At 37.9% G+C, this 19,827-nt stretch overlaps 1 protein-coding gene across 1 annotated transcript in view; it reads left to right on the forward strand.

Moving 5' to 3' along the window:
* CCDC73 (coiled-coil domain containing 73) overlaps window positions 1-19,827 on the forward strand; it is a 145,435-nt gene that overhangs the window by 47,722 nt on the left and 77,886 nt on the right. The window lies entirely within an intron of this gene.

The raw sequence follows: 19,827 nt of genomic DNA on the forward strand, positions 1-19,827 counted from the left end.
TTTTACCAAGCTTGGGAATTCCAGTTTTGGACTCTGTTGTCTGCGTTTCCGGCTGGAGCCCCACCCCCAGGCCTGGCTTCTGATCTGTGTCATTAAATTGGCTGCAGTGTAGAGATGCCCTCAGTTGGCCATTCTGGGGGCTTACAGGGTGGGAGCTGTCCTGAAGCTGAATTGATGATACATCCACAGAATAGACCCCAGTGAGTGAGTGAATTGCGGGGTTCAGACATAAGATAGAGTTTGCGGATCTGACTTCCCCCATAGGGCTGGCACCCAGCTGTGGGGATCCCTGAAGGCTGTGTTACACTGTGGTTCTCCCAGGCTCCCTGTTGACCAGATTAGAGGTTGCCAGGTCTGAGTCCTCTAAACCCTGGTGGCCCACACCCCAGAGACTCACACCGCTTGAGTCTTCAATATCTCAGACTTTCCATCCCTGAATCCATCATGCCCTGAGGTCCATCTGAGGTCCTTGAATGCCCTAGCCCTCAACGTTTGCGTTTTTTCTTTTTTATTTCATTTTGTTTTGTTTTTATTTTCATTTTATCTTATTTTTTACTTTTTTAAATGTCCTGATTGCTAACATTGCATTATCCCCTAGTCTTTTCTCCCAGCGTATCCCCCAAAGTCTTTTTTTTTTCTTTCAGTTATTTATAGTTTCTTTTTGTTGTTGTTGTTGCTGTTGTGGTTGGTGTATATCTTTTTTTTCTTTTCCCTACCTGTTCCCTGCCCTTTACCCACCCCCTTTTTCTTTCTTCCTTTCTTCTCTTTTTTTTTCTCTCTCTCTTGTCCCACATTTTCTTCTTACTTTATTTTATCTTAATTATACAATAGGTGCTGCAGGGAACACCTCACATTTGCTGGGTTTCCTCATCCTCCACTGCCTCATTTCTGTGTGAATTGATTTTGGCTACCTACACTATCCCCTTTCCCCTACATCTTGATATCCTCCATCATCTACTGTCTCTCCTATATTTCACCTCCCTTTCTTTGATCCACAAAGTATCTAACTCTTAATTTCTAATACCTTTGTTTTGTTTTCTGTTATCCACTCTTGAAACTACTACCTTTCTTTTCTCTTTCCCTCTCTCACGAAAATACTAGCTTTTTAAGTCATACCATATTCCTCCCATATTCAGTTGACTACCTCATTATAGGTACTATACCTACTGCTATAACTCTACACAACTTACATGAATTTAACATCCATCCTCCCAGATCTCATATTGTTGCTCTGTTAACATTTATCACCAATACTACTTTACACTTTTTCCTTGCTTACACAATTGCCTTTCCCCGGCCCTAATACTTTCCTTTAAAGTGAACTCAACCAGCAATAAGAAATTAGAATAAGAAGAACAAATTGACAAAGAGAAGATATAACACTTAAGCAAAAACAACAGCTAATTAATCCCCAAGACTAGACAAAGAAGCTAAGGAACTGATTAAACCCGTCAAGATAAAATGATGACCAGACAGCAACAAAAATCTACAAACCAAACCAGTAATCAGGAAAACATGGCTGAATCCAATGAACAAACTAAAAATCAGGAAGGGGAGCAGAACTTTGCACAAGAAATGAAAGATCTCAGAACATTTATCACTGACAAATTTAATGAAGTAAAGGAAGAGGTTAACAACATGAAGACAACACTTGGAGGGGAAATTGCAGACATACGCAAAAAGATAACAGATATGATGGGAATGAACACCACAGTTCAAGAAATCAAAAATACACTTGCAGCAAATATCAGCAGACTAGAAGAGGCAGAGCAGAGAATTAGTGATGTGGAAGACAGTACATTGGAAATCAAACAGATAGTAGAATTGGTTGATAAAAAGATAGAAAAAATCCAGCTAGGACTTAGGGACCTGAATGATAATGCAAAACGCTCAAACATACGTATTATAGGCATTCCAGAAGGAGAAGAGAAGGGAAAGGGGTCAGAAGGAGTGTTGCAGGAAATAATGGCTGAAAACTTCCCAAATCTACTGAAAGAGACAGATGTACATATCCAAGAAGCACAGTGCACTCCAATTGTCATAAACCCCAACAGGCCCACCCCAAGACATATACTTGTCAAATTATCCAATGCTCAAGACAAAGAGAAAATTCTAAAAGCAGCAAGAGAAAAGAAAACCATCACATACAAGGGAAGCTCCATAAGAGTAAGTGCTGATTTCTCATCTGAAACCATGGAGGCAAGAAGGCAGTGTTATGATATAGTCAAGGTACTAAAGGAAAAAAATTTCCAACCAAGAATATTCTATCCAGCTAAACTAGCATTCAAAAATGATGGAGAGTTCAAAATATTCACAGATAAACAGAAACTGAAAGAGTATGCCAACAAGAAACCTCCCCTTCAAGAAATTCTAAAGGGAGTTCTGCAGGAAGAAAGGAAAAAACAGGACAGGCAGAGTTGGAGGAGAGTGTAAGAGCAACAAAAAAGACAAAAAGAGAAGGGAAAAAAAAAGCAAACAAAATATGACAAACACAACTCCAATCAAAATATGGCTAACACAAATAATTCCTTGAAAGTAATAACACTGAATGTCAACGGATTAAACTCACCTATCAAAAGATTCAGACTGGGACATTGGATAAGGAAATATGACCCATCTATATGCTGTCTACAAGAGACACATCTTAGACCCAGAGACTCATGGAGGTTGAAAGTGAATGGCTGGAAAACAATCATACAAGCAAACAATAACCAAAAAAAGGCAGGAGTAGCTATATTAATATCCGACAAAATAGACTTTAAATGCGAAACAATTTTGAGAGACAAAGAAGGATACTACATTTTAGTAAAAGGGAAAATCTGTCAAGAAGATCGAACAATCATAAATATTTATGCTCCTAACAAGGGCGCCTCTAAATATGTGAGGCAAACGCTGGAAAAACTAAGTGAAAGAATAGATGCATCTACAGTTATAGTGGGGGGTTTTAATACACCACTATCAACTCTGAACAGAATATCTCAAAAGAGAATCACTAAAGAAACAAAACATTTGAACAGTATATTAGAGGAGCTGGATCTAATAGACATATATAGATCATTACACCCAAACACAGCAGGATATACATTTTTCTCAAGCGCACATGGATCATTCTCCAAGATAGACCATATGCTAGGCCACAAAGAAAGGCTTAATGAATTCAGAAAGATCGAAATCATACAAAATAATATCTCTGACCACAGTGGAGTGAAGCTGGAAATTTGCAAGGGTCAGAGGCCCAGATTTCACACCATGATTTGGAAATTAAACAGCACAGTCTTAGAAAAACAGTGGGTCAAAGAGGAAATCTCAAAAGAAATCAATGACTACCATGAAACAAATGATAATGATAACACAACATACCAAAATTTATGGGGTGCAGCAAAAGCAGTACTGAGAAGGAAATTTATAGCCATAAATTCATTTATCAAAAAAGAAGAAAGAGCAAAAATTGAAGAACTAACTGCACATTTGGAGGAATTAGAAAAAAAACAACAAAGTAATCCAACAGGAGGAAGAAGGAAGGAAATAACAAAGATAAGAGCAGAACTAAATGAAATAGAAAATAAGAAAACACTTGAAAAGATAAACAAGACCAAGAGCTGGTTTTTTGAGAAGATCAACAAAATTGACAAACCTTTAGTGAGACTAACAAAGAAAAAAGAGAGAAGATGCAAATACACAAAATAAGAAATGAGAAAGGAGATATCACCACTGACCCCACAGAAATAAAGACTATCATAAGAGGATACTTTGAAAAACTATATTCCAACAAAAATGACAATTCAGAGGAAATGGACGAATTCCTAGAAACACATAAGCAGCCCATATTGATGAAAGAAGAAATTGATGATCTCGACAAACCAATCACAAGTAAAGAGATAGAATCAGTCATTAAAAACCTCCCAACTAAGAAGAGCCCAGGGCCAGACAGCTTCACAGGTGAATTCTACAAAACATTCTAGAAAGAACTAGCACCAATCCTGCTGAAACTCTTCCAAAAAATTGAAACAGAAGGAACATTGCCAAACTCCTTCTATGATGCCAACATTACCCTAGTACCAAAGCCAAACAAAGACACCACAAGAAAGGAAAATTATGGACCAATTTCTCTAATGAACCTAGACGCAAAAATACTTAATAAAATACTTACTAATCGTATTCAACAACACATTAAACGAATTATACACCACGACCAAGTGGGATTCATTCCAGGTATGCAAGGATGGTTCAACATAAGAAAATCAATCAATGTAATACACCATATAAACAAATTGAAGGGAAAAAATTACATGATTATATCTATAGATGCAGAAAAAGCATTTGACAAAATACAGCACCCTTTCTTGATAAAAACACTCCAAAAGATCGGAATACAAGGAAATTTTTTGAATAATAAAAAGCATATATGAAAAACCTACAGCCAACATTGTTTACAATGGAGAAATCCTAGCATATATGAAAAACCTACAGCCAACATTGTTTACAATGGAGAAATCCTAAAATCCTTCCCTCTGAAGTCAGGAACAAGACAAGGATGCCCATTGTCTCCCCTTCTATTTAACATTGTCTTAGAAGTACTTGCTCGAGCACTGAGGCAAGAACCAGATATAAAACGCATTCAAATTGAAAAGGAAGAAGTCAAAATTTCATTATTTGCAGATGACATGATCCTATACATAGAAAACCCTGAGAGATCTACAACAAAGCTTCTAGAGCTCATAAATGAGTTTAGTAAAGTCACAGGTTATAAGATCAGTGCGCAAAAATCAGTAGCATTTTTGTACACTAATAATGAGCAAGATCAGGAGGAAATCAAGAAACAAATACCAATTACAATAGTAAATAAAAAAATAAAATATTTAGGAATAAATTTAACTAAAGATGTAAAAAACTTATACACTGAGAACTATACAAGACTGTTCAAGGAAATCAAAGAAGACCTAAATAAATGGAAGAATATTCCTTGTTCATGGATAGGAAGACTAAATATTATTAAGATGTCTATCTTACCGAAACTGATCTACACATTCAATGCAATCCCAATAAAAATCAACACAGCCTTCTTTAAGGAACTAGAAAAACTAACTATGAAATTTATTTGGAAAGGAAAGAGGCCCTGAATAGCCAAAGACATATTGAAAAAGAAAAATGAAATTACAGGAATCACACTACCTGACTTCAAAACATACTACAAAGCTACAGTAGTGAAAACAGCATGGTATTGGCATAAGGAGAGACACACAGACCAATGGAATCGAATTGAAAGTTCTGATATAGAACCTCATATATATAGCCATATAATATTCGATAAAGCCACCAAACCCTCTCAACTGGGAGAGAATGGCCTATTCAACAAATGGTGCCTGGAGAACTGGATATCCATATGTAGAAGAATGAAAGAGGATTACCATCTCACACCTTATACAAAGATCAACTCAAGATGGATCAAAGACCTAAATATAAGAGCCAAAACCATAAAGACCTTGGAAAGCAGTGTAGGGAAACATCTACAGGACCTTGTAATGGGAAATGGCTTCATGAATATCACACCAAAAGCACGAGCAGCAAAAGAACTAATAGATAAATGGGACTTCCTCAAAATTAAAGCCTTCTGCACCTCAAAAGAGTTTGTCAAGAAAGTAAAAAGGGAGCCTACACAATGGGAGAAAATATTTGGCAACCATATATCTGGTAAGAGACTTATAACTTGCATATATAAAGAACTCATATATCTTGAAAATAAAAAGATAAACAACCCATTTTAAAGATGGGAAAAAGATTTAAACAGACACTTCTCCATAGAAGAAATACAAATGGCTAAAAAGCACATGAAAAAATGCTCCAAATCTCTAGCTATCAGAGAAATGCAAATCAAAACTACAATAAGATACCATCTTACTCCCATAAGATTGGCAGCTATGAAAAAAACAGAAGAATACAAATGCTGGAGAGGATGTGAAGAAAGGGGAACACTCTCCACTGCTGGTGGGAATGCAGAAGGATCCAACCATTCTGGAGGACATTTTGGCAGTTTCTCAAAAAACTAACCATAGATTTGCCATATGACCCAGCAATACCACTGCTGGGTATATACCCAGCAGAACTGAAAACAAGGACACAAACCGATATATGTACACCAATGTTCATAGCAGCATTGATCACTGTCGCCAAAAGTTGGAATCAACCCAAATGCCCATCAACAGATGAGTGGATCAATAAAATGTGGTATATACATACAGTGGAATACTACTCGGCTGTAAGAACAAATACACTACAAACACACGTGATAACATAGATGAATCTTGAGAACCTTATGTTGAGTGAAGCAACCCAGGCATTGAAGGACAAATACTACATGACCTCAATGATATGAAATAAGCAAGCTGCCTCAGAGAGCTAGAGACTGGAAGATAGGCTTACAGGAAATCGGGGGGTGGAGGAAGGATGTGAGTTGACATCTGCAGGGGTGGAATCTATGATGAGCTGGCGGTAAGTATGAGCACAAAGAAGAGATAAAATGGGGGCAAGGGGTTGCCTTTGGGTGGGGCTTTGCGGGTTTGAGGGGGGCTGGGGATGGGCAGATGGGTAATACTGCCCAAAAATTGGGGGGAGGGAGGGGCAACATATGAACATAGGAGAGTGTCAGGTGTTGGTTAAGAGTAAAATGCTGAGAAAATCGTATCAAAATATAATTAGGAGGGTTACCTGTTTAGGATGCTCGGAGTGGATGGTCTGATGCGGGACGGACTCCTGGGGAATGTCTGAATGCTAATTTTGCCAGGGTGGGTTGTTCCATTGGGTAGAGACCCAAGCAGTGAGAGTGGGGGTGGACCCACATCCTGGGGAGGACTAATGCCATCAAATAGAGGGAACTGTATCTCTCGAGAAAAAGGGTGGCTCCCAGGGCATTAGGGCAGTTGAGCGAGTCAGGCCCTGAACACTGTTGCAAGTATCTCTGGACGTGGCTCCTCAGGAAATGGAGGTTGACTGTCACTGTGGGCCCCAAGGGGAGGGAAAAATGGATGTTGAATGGATGGAACCAAGTTAAATGTGGGGGTAAGAGAGGAGTTTCGCGAGAGTACACAAGGATGGATATAAAGCATGTAATATTACACCATAAACATATAGGGGACGACAGACTAATAATGTAAACCATAATGTAAAACATAGGATAACTAAAAATTTAGAAAACTGTATATCCTAAAGTATGGACCACAATGTAAGCACAGATGTCACCTTGTTTGAAAGCTATTGTCTCAGAGTCTGTACATCAGTTTAAGTAAATATGATATGAATAAGTTATAAGAATATCGCTGTGGAAGGGAAAAGGTTTTATGGTGGATGTGGGAGTACTGTATATTGTATATATGAATTACTGTGATCTAGGGCTCTTGTGAAGAGAAGCTCAGTAATTAGGAAAAAAGAAAAGAAAAAGGTAGGATGTAGAATTTTTCCAAATCAATACGTATTCTATATCTAACCTTTAAACCCATCGCTATATTCCATTTTATTAGTAAGGGATCCTGACATTATATTGGGCTTCACTTTTCAGGAAGTTTTGGATCACAGAGTGGTTCAACAACGGCAGCAGAGGAATACTGGTATAGGATGTTTTTGACAGGTGATATATGGTTGACAGGGAGTTATACAGGGCATATGTCCAGGGTGCATGGTAATGTTTGGATATACTCATAGTGGAAACAATTAAAAACAACAGCTGGGGGGTACTGGGTTCCTGGCCGGGGGTGCTCTGTCGTGGTCCCTAGGGGAGCAGTGGCAGTCCCTCAGGTGCAACGGTAACGACCAGGAAGGAATGAGGGTCCAACAGTGGGCCCCTGATACTAATGACTATGCTTGTGAGCCTATATGCCTGAAATAAGAACAAGGCCTAGAGCAGCACTGTGCCTAGGAGTTTCCTCCTGACAGCCTTCATGTTACTCAAATGTGGCCAGTCTCAAAGCCAAACTCAGCATGTAAATGCAATGCCTTCCCCCCAGCATGGGACATGACACCCGGGGATGAGCCTCCCTGGCACTGAGGGATCACTACCAAGTAACAACTGATGATGCAACTAGAAAATGACCTTGAATTAAAGGTTCAACACGGACCAGCAGAATATCCCTGTCTACATATAATAACATGACTTTAAAATGCTGTTTGACCTAAATTAAGGGGGAAATGGAAAGGACAAATGAGTTTATATGGCTATGAGTCTCTAAAAAAGAGTCTGGAGGATGTCAGAAGGATTGCCCTTATGCACACCTGAGCAGAATCTCAGAGACAGATAAAGTAGATACAACCCCTGGTATTGGTTCTTTTGAGGGCTGAAGAGACCCACAGGTTCTATGGTCATGGCAGATGGGGTTCACTGCCATGTCAGTTGGCCCTTCTTTGGAGCTGGTGTTTCTGCATGATGGAACTGGACACAGATGGGATCTCTTTTCACAAGGCTTTCTTGCTACTTTACTGGAATTGTAGTCGGTGCTGGGGTTTAAGATGTATCTAGGAGATTTGAATCTCTGGACTGACAATATGATAGCCAGGCCCTGAGCCTCAACAGACTTCAACTCCTACACTCTGATTTATTGGACTTACCCCACTCAGCTAACATGGAGTTGAAGAATGTCAACCACCACACCATGGAGCTTAGAGTGCCTACAACTGAAAGCAGGAGGATTGCATCCAGTATCCATGTGGAATCTAAGCCTCCTCTTGACATAGATGTGCTATGGACACAACCGATCCAAGGTCCACAGAGAAAATGTGGCATTGGTGTGGGAAAAGTGGCCATGGTGGCTGATGGGTGCGGGGAATGGGAGGAAGAGATGAGATGTGGAGGCGTTTTTGGGACTTGGAGTTGTCCTGGGTGGTGCTTCAGGGACAATTATCGGACATTGTAGATCCTCCCAGGGCCCACTGGATGGAATGTGGGAGAGTATGGGCTATGATGTGGACCATTGACCATGAGGTGCAGTGATGCCCAGAGATATACTTACCAAATGCAATGGATATGTCATGATGATGGGAGAGAGTGTTGCTGGGGGGGGGAGTGGTGGGGTGGGGGTGGTGGATTTGAATGGGACCTCATATTTTTTTAATGTAATATTTTTACAAAATGAATTAAAAAAATTAAAAGATAAAAAAAAAAAAGATTTGTTTATTTCTCTCCCCTTCCCCCCTACCCCGGTTGTCTGTTCTCTGTGTCTATTTGCTGTGTCGTCTTTGTCTACTTCTGTTGTTGTCAGTGGCACAGGAATCTGTGTTTCTCTTGGTTGCGTCATCTTGTTGTGTCAGCTCTCCATGTGTGCAGCACCATTCCTGGGCAGGCTACACTTTCTTTCGCGCTGGGTGGCTCTCCTTACAGGGGCGCACTCCTTGCGCGTGGGGCATCCCTACGCAGGGGACACCCCTATGTGGCAGGGCACTCCTTGTGCAAATCAGCACTGCGCATGGACCAGCTCCACATGGGTCAAGGAGGCCCGGGGTTTGAACCGCGGACCTCCCATGTGGTAGACGGACGCCCTAACCACTGGGCCAAGTCTGGCGCCTCATCTATCTAATTTTTTGGAAAAAATATTAGCCCAAATCTAATTATAAAGAAACAGTGAGTCAAAATCTTAATATGGGACATTTATAAGCAACTGGCCTGGACTATTCAAGTCCTGGAAAAAAAGGCATGGGAAGTGTTCTTGATTAAAAGAAGCTAAAGAGATATAACAACCAAATCCAGTGTATGAACCTTCACTAGATCCTCAGTCAGAGGGTAAAAAACAGCTATAAAAAATTAGGAGGACAATTGGGGAAACTTGAATATGATTCTGTATTAGATATTATTAATTTATATCCATTATTATCCTGATTTGACATATTAAGCAGTTTTTATTTTTTTTATTTTTTTGTTACTTTGATGTAACAAAGTAAAGAAAAATAAAGTAAAATTAAGTAATAATAAATAATTAGTAATAAATTAAATAAATTAATCCAGTGACTTCCAAGATGAATGCTTTCTAGGAAAAGAAGAGAAAGTATTCTTAGAAAATGCGTGCCTCAGAAAGAATTAGAGAGATAGTGAAGAATCCTTGTTTCTTGTTTCAAGAAAAGAAGTAGAAAGTGATCAGAAATGCCAGAGAAAACATATAACTATAAAAGAACGATAAAACAAATTAAAATTTGGTTTGCTTGTAATGTCACTACCCTGTTGGGCTCTGTCTTAAACAATATCTATATTGTTTTTACTAATGTAAACACTGGTAGCTTCCATTTTTTTTTAGAATTAACCTTTATTTTAGTTTCCTTGTCTATTCAAGCAAATATCATGAAATGGGGGCTTAAAGAATGGGAATTTGTTGGCTCACGGTTTCAAGACTAGGAGAAGTTCAAATCAAGGCCTCATCAAGGTGATGTTTTCTTTCTGAAGACTGGTGTTCTGGTACTGGCTGCCAGCAATCTTTGTCCCTTGGCTCCTTTGTCATATGGCAAATTGCACATGGCAGCTTCTCCTGACCTCTCCTTTTTCTACCAGGTTCCATTGACTTTCAGCTTCTGTTGCTCCCTCTATGACTTTTTCTCTATTTGTCTGAATTTCTCTCTGGTTATAAAGGACTCTAGTAAGAGGATTAAGACCCATCCTGATTGAGCTGGGCCATATCTTAACTGAAGTAAACTCATAAAAGTTCCTTCTTACAAAAGGTTTACACACACACAGAAATGGAATAAGTGTAAGAACATGTTTTTCTGGGGTACATACCTCCAAGCCACCACAACCTATTAACAAGATAAGACAAGGCATAATTATGGTTACAGAACCATATATAAATGTTATTAACCTTGTCAATGCAAAAGTAAAGGTATGGGAAAGTGGCTGTGGCTCAATCAGATGAGCTCCCATCTACCAAATGGGAGGCCCTGGGTTTGTGTCCCAGGGCCTCCTCGTGAAGGCAGGCTTACCCGCACACTGCAGAGCGCCTCCCGGCCCACAGACGCTGCAGAGAGACAACTCAGCAAGGTGATGCAACAAAGAAGGGAGACAAGCGAGAACACAGAAGAGTACACAGCGAATGGACACAAGAACAGACAGCAAGCAAGCTGCAAGGGGGGAGGGGAAATAAAAGAAATAAATACAAACAGAAGAATGCACAGCGAATGGACACGGAGAGCAGACAGCACCCAAAAAAGCCATGGGGGGGTGGGGGGTGGGGATTAAAAAAAAAAAGTAAACGTATGGAAAGAAGTTGATGCTATTATAAAGCAGTATTTTTTAAGCTGATGGAACAAGAAATAGTGGTTCAAGTCTATTATTTTAAGTAACTATAGTAACTAAGAGAGGAATTAAAAATGAAATTATTACCATTTGGATAAGAGAGTTGGAAGTAGTGTAAGTAGACTAAATTCTCATCTTTCTTGTGGGGAATTGATATTGTCTAAAATTGATAAATGAAATAGCAATATAATCATATTATTTTGAGTTAGGAAGTAAAAATAAATGGTTACAGTGGGTTGGGTGGGGTTACAATGGGTTGCCTGAGAGTGATGAGGAATGGAACCAGAGGATATAGTTTTTCATTATGAACTCTTTCTACATTATATTTTATGTACATTTATTACTTTGACTAACATCTTTAAGGGGCTTAAATGAAGTAAATTACAAAAATAAATTACAAAATGTAGATGAAGATACATTGAAATTAATTTAGGTGATCATTAAGTTTCTTAGCTGTAAACTTTAGTGATTCTTACCATTTCTTAGATATTCAGTTGAAAATGATCCTGGTAGGTAAACTTTTTTTCCTAATGGTTTGGAGAAATTTAAAAATTGTTCTTGTAATTGAGAAAACAGAAATCACCATTGGAGCTATTTTTAAAGACCTCTAATATGTTTTCTGACAGTGTCTTAAACTAAGCATAATTTTTGTCTTTAGTTTTGCCTAATTTATTATGTCTTGGTAAAACTCTAAAAAGCATTGCTTTTTTCCTAATAATAAAGGTCAATAAAGGAATGTGTTAATTTTGTTATAAGTAGTTTGTTTTTTTAACATTCCTTTTTGAATTATTTCATTTGCTATCATTCATGCATCTTTAATTATCTAGATAATGTAGAGAATAATTTCAAAGCAAAAGAAATTCCTTCATATGGCTGACCTTCTATGCAAGAGCTGTAAGGATTTGTTTTGCCTTGTTCAACCTATGACGTAGCATAAGTAATGTATAGGGTACCTTATGGTCTGCTGAAAATGATACATGAATAGTAGAGCAATAAAGGTTCTTGAGATTTTTACCCCAAGATTAAAAAAAAACTTAAAAGTTCTTGTTCCATTAGTGTTATGATATAAATTCACTAAGCGAAGGAAGTGCATAGCCTCTTAACCAATAGGTAGCAACTTCTTCCTTCCTTTATTTCTCTAGTTACTTACTTCTTTTTCTCCCTTTTTCTTTTTACATGGTCATACCTGCTATGTGCTAGATACTAGGAGCAAGAAACAAGACTGTGCTGTTTTTTAGAAACTCATAGGCTAATGATTCCACTTATTTAATTCCAAATAAAACAAGCAGAAACAAAACCCACCCCTCCCCCCCCCACACACAAACCAAAACACTGAATTTTGTCTAGAGGACTAAAGATATTTTGTTTATTGTCCTAAAGACTTTAAGTAAACTGTTTCTGCTATTATTATAGCAACTTATTACATGATCCCATGGGTAAAATACTGTCTTCCTGAGACTCAATTTTTCTTTAGGTAAAATGAGAAAATTGGACTGTATCAGCATTTCCCAAACAAGACCATTTTGTGAAGCAAGTACATATCTATATTTTCTCCTGTGGCTATCAAGAGTAGGATGTGGAGGAGAAGATTTCATTCAACCTCTGAGAGAAGGCAAATATAAGAAAGAGGGTAGATAGAAGGTGTTAAAAACTGGATTGGGTGTAATGGGATAACTGATTGTCTTAGTTTTCTAGAACTTCTTTAACAAAGTACCACAAACTGGATGGCTTAAAACAATAGGAATTTATCATCTCACAATTCTAGAGGCTAGAAGTCTGAAATCTGAAGGGAGAAATCCTTTGCCTCTTTCTAGCACGTCATTTGCTGGCAGTCCTTAGGTTTCAGTCTTCCTCAGTTATCAGGTGGTATTCTCCCCTCTGTCTGTCCTTGTTCAATTCTTCTCTTTTGTAAGGACATCAGTCATATTGAATTTGGGCCCACCCTAATCCAGTTTGGCTTCATCTTAACTAATAACATCTTCAAGGACCCTATTTCCAAATAGGATAATTTTCATGGGCCCAGGGGTTGCAACTTAAACGTGTCTTTTGGGGGGCCACAATTCAATCTATAACACTGACCTTCATGATTTTCAGCTCTAAAATTCATTGATTTTGTTATTTTATTGCACTAAATTTTGAACTTACTGTGTTTATAACTAAGGCATTCCTCTTATAGAACCCAATTTAATACATGTGTGTTTTCTATTATTGAAACTTAATTTTATTAAGTTGTACCTAACCAGATTGACAAAAGGGAACTGAATTCTGGGAACTTCGAGTGTGTACATTTATCTATAAAGGATTCTTAGACATCTAAGTAATTTTGAAGTCTAGAGAAGGAAGGACATTAATAACAAAGCAAAGACTTGAGTTGGGAAGGTGAAAAAAAAACATTCTTAGCTCTACAGCTTTCTGAATGTAATTATAACAGTCCGTTTCTTATCAAAATATTTGTCCCTTTTTTCTATGTTTCTTATAAGTTAAAAGATTTGTTTTTGCAGTATGAAAATTCATATTTTCATTCATTCTGGAAAATATAGCCATTCTCTCTTCAAGTACTACCTCCTCCAACCAAGTCTTTCTCCTTTTTTCTTTGCAGCTCCTAAGAAGTTACCTATTGAATCTTCTTGTTCTGTCCTCCTTGTCTCTTTACCTTATACACTTACTATTAACTTTCTCTATTTTGACTTTCTGTATTTTATATATTTCCTTGGATCTATCTTCTAGTACACTAATTCTTTGTGTGTTCAAATGCATGTGCATTGGTAAACCGCTGCATTTAGAGGATCTGTAGTCAAAAGACCCTAGTAGAGGTGCTTTGGCCTGGGAGCCACCATTTGTGAGGCATCTAAATCTCAGGGATCTTATGGGGGGAAGAACTGGTAAATTTGTCCTTTTGCTCTTCTGTCATTTTTTAGGTAGGTTCTCCCCCCACCCTCCAATTCAGCATTCCTTAAGTTGTTCTCCAGTCTCCACAGACCTCCAGAGTTCCAAGAGAGTTGAATCTGCCCATTCATTTAGTTGTCTTTAAGCAGGGACATTTATGGGGATGTCTTATACCACCATCTTGTGATACTAATGATTCATAAGTTTTAAATTTGAATCCCTCTTCAATGGATGTTGTATATTTCAAAGAAAGTTGAATTGTGGAATTCTTTCTATAGAACTCTTCTGCATTTGCTTGGGTCCTGAGCTTCAGAAGTTTCAGTGATCCGGGGCTGGAGATTATATTAATTTATCAACATAGGATATGTACACCATGCAGGACTTCATATCTTTTTGTGCTACAAGGTTAAGTTTTTCAGTTTCTCTTGGGAGAATTTTTGTTTTTCTCTCAGAGTTCCAGTTGTCCTAAAAAGGTCTTTTACAACAGAAGGATCCGGTTTAGAATCCTGTTACACGTAGTTATCATATCTCTTTATTCTCTTTAGGTCTGGAACAGTTCCCTAGTATTTCTTTGATTTTTATGACTTTGAGACTCTTGGCGATTACAGGCCATTTGTTTTATAGAATGTCCTTTAGTTTGGGTTTGCATGATGTTTCCTCATGATTAAATTTGTTTTATGCATCTTTGGCAGGCTATCACAGAAATAATGCCCTTTTCTTATTATTGAAACCTATCAGATAGGTTCATGATTTCAGTTTGCCTAATTGTTGGTATGTTCACTCTGGTCATTTAAGATAGTAGCTGACAAGGTTCTTCACTGTAAAGTTACCCTTTTTTCCTTTGTAATCAGTAAGTATTTTGTAGGGAGGTACTTTGAAGCTATATAGCTATCATATTTCTCATTAAACTTTTAATATATTCATTTATTTATATCAGTATAGACTCATAGCTTCTTATTAAATGGGTTAAAATCATGGCTATCATTATTTATTTATTTATTTAAAGATTTATTTATTTATTTAATTTCCCCCCCTCCCCTGGTTGTCTGTTCTTGGTGTCTATTTGCTGCGTCTTGTTTCTTTGTCCGCTTCTGTTGTCGTCAGCGGCACGGGAAGTGTGGGCGGCGCCATTCCTGGGCAGGCTGCTCTTTCTTTTTTCAAGCTGGGCGGCATTCCTCACGGGCACACTCCTTGTGCGTGGGGCTCCCCCACGCGGGGGACACCCTTGCGTGGCACAGCACTCCTTGCGCGCATCAGCGCTGCGCATGGCCAGCTCCACACGGGTCAAGGAGGCCTGGGGTTTGAACCGCGGACCTCCCATATGGTAGACGGACGCCCTAACCACTGGGCCAAAGTCCGTTTCCCTCATTATTTATTTTTGATGTTCAAATTGTCCTTTGTTTACCAGTAGGAGTCCATTCAAGCTGGTCTCTGAGTTCTTTTAACATGTCTTCATCATTCTTTCAGCACTTCCTTGTGCCTGGATAAAAAATGTGCCTGGATAACTTTATGCTTTATCTGACCTTGTCCTGGAATCAAACATTTCTCCAAGGTTCTTTTTAGTGGAAAATGGTCTGTGGAAGCCAAGATGTGAAGTGCTAGTGTACTCATTACAATTGGGATGTTGCTGCTCTCAGACCCTGTCAGTGGACAGAACTAGTGAATATATGTATGTATTCATATATATATACATGCATATACAGACACACATTTACATTTATGTTTATTTCCATAGAAATCTATATTTGTTGAAGATCATTAATTTCTGCTACCTCTAATTCCAATCCAACACCACAAGATTCATTTTAGTTTCTTTTGCATATTTATGCCTTTCTTCTCTTTCAGTGAAAAATCTAACTTTCATTATCCTTAATATTATATTTACTTATTTGATAAATCATCCTCTATGTAACCAATCCACCATTTCTGCTGCCACCTACTTTCCCATGTGAATATACTCTATCCTCTTTGGTCTCAGATACCTCAAGCTGTGTGACCCTCTTGCAGGATCACCCCCCTCATCTTTCTCAGCTTCTCATTCGCCATATTAGGCTGCCTCCCCCACCATAAGGACATCCTCCTTTCCCCATTCAGACCAGGTATCCTGTTATAGAATGCTGCCACCTTCCTCTCTGCCCCCTTTCCCGAGGATACCTATTTTACCTTGTTCTGCGCCACCTAATGGATTTAGGACTTAATTGTTCAGGAAGAGGAAAGTGTCAAATATTTTTAACACAGTATTTTGGGAGGCTATATTCCTGAGTAAAATAAATCTACTTAAAGGAAAATTAATGGGAAAATAAGGTTTCTTTTACAGAAGTATGTTTTATAGTTAACTTTTCCTAAATTTTCCAGAAAGTGAGGAATAACTACAATAGAAAAACATTAATACCTTGTATTTGAGTTTGCCATCTAGAGTTAATGTATAAACTAGTATCACTATAGTTTTATTCTGTTAAGAAGGGTGCCTGTATCTGAAATTTAGGCAATTCTTTTTTTAATTTTTTATTTTTTCATATTTTGCTATCCATTAATATTTTTTTTTCTCTTTTTTGTCTTTATTTTTTATATATATTCCCCATATATCCCCCACCCCCCTCACTCCACTCCTCCCCCCATAACAACAATCTCCTCCATCATCATGTGACATCCATTGCATTTGGTGAATACATCTCTGAGTACCACAGCACCTCATGGTCAGTGGTCCACACCATAGCCCATACTCTCCCACAGTCCACCCAGTGGGCCATGGGAAGACATACAATGTCTGGTAACTGTCCCTGCAGCACCACCCAGGACAACTCCAACCCCCAAAGGCAATTCTTATATGATTTCTAGAATTAAAAAATAGTGAAACATTACATATAGTATTCAGATTGTATGTCAATCTTAATTATATTACTTTCAAATTTGACTTATGCCATAGGAATGCAACCACGTGGTTGTTTTATAGGTTGGGCAGTGCTCTAGAGGGGTTGGTAAAATGTGACTGTGGATTTTTATTCAGAAAAATATATAATTTCTGAAGAATGGTGGCCTGAAATAATTTGATAAATTTTCTTTAAATATATTAGTTTTATTTTTTACTAATGGTAACAGTTAATAAATTCAGGATTAGAGTGATTACCTTCTGAATTTTGCCTTTTCATTTTTTCTCTCATTTTTTGAGATGATCTCTACCCTTTACTTTGCTTTTGTTCTGTTTGCCTTCCTCACTACCTGGGACCCCTGCTCTGTTATTTTCTGTTATTTTCTCCCATTTCTCTTCCCTCCCTATCTGAATAAATTACTGGCCTAACTAAAAAAAAAAACACACACAAAACTTTTGTCTCATCCAGGCTCATATCTTTAAAATGGGATCTACGTGCTGATGTCTTCCAAATGTATATTTCCAGCCCTAAATCCAGTCTGGATTGACTAATGTCTCCACTTGGATGTGTAAAAGAAAGCTCACACATGACATGTTCAAAATGAAGTTCCTAAAATACCCCCTTTAGCTGTCTCTTTAGTTATTTCCTCCATCAGTTCATGGCAACTCCTTTTTTCCACTTGGAAATTCTGGTACCTGTGCTTTCATAGTCCAGAATCTAATTATTCTTACTACATCCACCACTAACACTCTAGGTGAAACCATCATCCTCTTTCACATGGATTACTGCAGTAGCCTATTTAGTAGTTTCCCTACTTCCAATTCTGTTCCTCTTTAGTGTTAAAATAACAGTCAAAGTGATATTTTAAAAAAGCAAGTCAGACCTAAAGGCCTTTTCTGACTCTCCTATATAATACTCTTCCTTGCTTTATTATACTTCTTTAACAATTATCAATATTTAATATGCCATTATTTTAACTTATTATCTGTCTTCCCTAGAATTTAAGCTGAGTTGAATTTTTTTTCTCTCCAGTGTTATATTTCAGTGTCCACATTAGTTAGTGCTCAATAAATATTTTTGAAGAAATGAATTTCTTAACATTTTACTTTACTAGACTGCTCAAAGCATATACCATGAAATGGGTTGGCTTTTAACAGTAGGAATATATTAGCTTACAGTTTGAGGCCAGGATTCTTTCTAAATCAAGGCATCATCAGGGCAATAATTTCTTCCCAGAGTCGGGGTCTGCTGGTCTTTCCCTTCGCTTCTGGTTTTGTTGCTTTCAGTTTCTTGCTTCCATGGTTTGCTCTTTCTTTCAAGGAGCATGAGGTGTACAACCTGCTTTCAAATGTTTAGAAAATAGATAAATAGATGGATAGATGGATAGATGGAATATTGTGACAAAGTGTTAAAAGTTGATGGATATGGGTGTCTGCGTGGGTTAAGGGTATGTTGGAGTTTTCTATATGGGTTTTGTATTATTTTATCAACTGTCCTGTAAGTTTGAAATCATTTCAAAGTTAAAAGTTTAGAAAAACTAAATAAATCTGAGTAAAGTATGGACTTTAATTACCATGTCAGCTCATTAATTGTGACAAATGTACTATACTAATGTAAGATGTTAGTAATAGGGGAAAATGACTGTGTGACTTATGGGAACTTTTTGCACTATCTTTGCATCTTTTCTGTAAATCTAAAACTATTCTAAAATTTGAAGGTTTATTAGGGGGAAAGAAAAGAACCAGTGATAGGGAGTGATTACTTAGGGGTGTATTTATGGGGTGATAAAAAGTTTTGAAATTAGATAGAGCCAGTGGCTGTACAACTTCATGAACACACTAAATACCACTGAATTGTACATTTTAAAACTTTGTATGTTATGTGAATTTCACCTAAAAAAAAACAAACAAAAACGAGCCAGTAGTGCTCAAATAAAGGACTTTGTTGGAAAAGAAGCTATGCTGTAGATTAAATTGTTATAGAAAGGTGTTTATTATATAATAAATAAAAATAAATTACAAAATAGTACATACATTATTATTCTCCCACTCCACTGGCTCTCTCTCTCGCTTTTTTTTTTTTTTTTGAGTTAATTTCTTAGTTTTAAAGATGTTTTAGATTACATAAATGTTGCATCAATAATATAGCGGGATTCCCATATAACCCCACAACCTCCCCCTCCCACACTTTCCCCAATTAACAACATCTTTCATTACTGTGGAACATTTGCTACAATTGATGAACACATATTGAAGCATTCCCATAAGTTTGGACTATAGTTTGCATTATAGTTCACACATTATACCACACAATCTCATAGGTTTTGACAAAATGTACAATGGCCTGCATCTGTCATTGCAGTGTCGTGCAGGACAATTCCAATGTTCCCAAAGTATACCCCATGTTACACCTACTCTTCTCTCCCTCTCTGCCCGCCTCCCCCGGAAACCCCAGTGGCCACTGCCTTTATATCAATGATACAAGTTCTCCCCTTGCTAGAATAATCATAAGTCTACTTTAATACATTTTTGCATTTCCCCCTCATGTCCATTCACTCCTCAATCTTGAGGATTTAAGGATGGTGATACCCACTCTGCCTCTGATTGAGAGGGGGCCTAGATCCCGTGGGGCAGATGGATGAAACTGGCTTGCAGTTGTAGATACTCTGTTTCTTGGGATGGGCGTTGTCCATCATAATCCTTTTGTTAGTTGTCCTGGGCATGTCCAATGAACTGGAGAGTAGTCACTGCAACTCTTGCTGAGATTCAGGGCTCAACTGGCATATGAAAAGACTGAAGATTTAAGTTTCTG

Source organism: Dasypus novemcinctus, chromosome 10 (genome assembly GCF_030445035.2).
Source record: "Dasypus novemcinctus isolate mDasNov1 chromosome 10, mDasNov1.1.hap2, whole genome shotgun sequence".
Taxonomy (NCBI): Eukaryota; Metazoa; Chordata; class Mammalia; order Cingulata; family Dasypodidae; genus Dasypus; species Dasypus novemcinctus.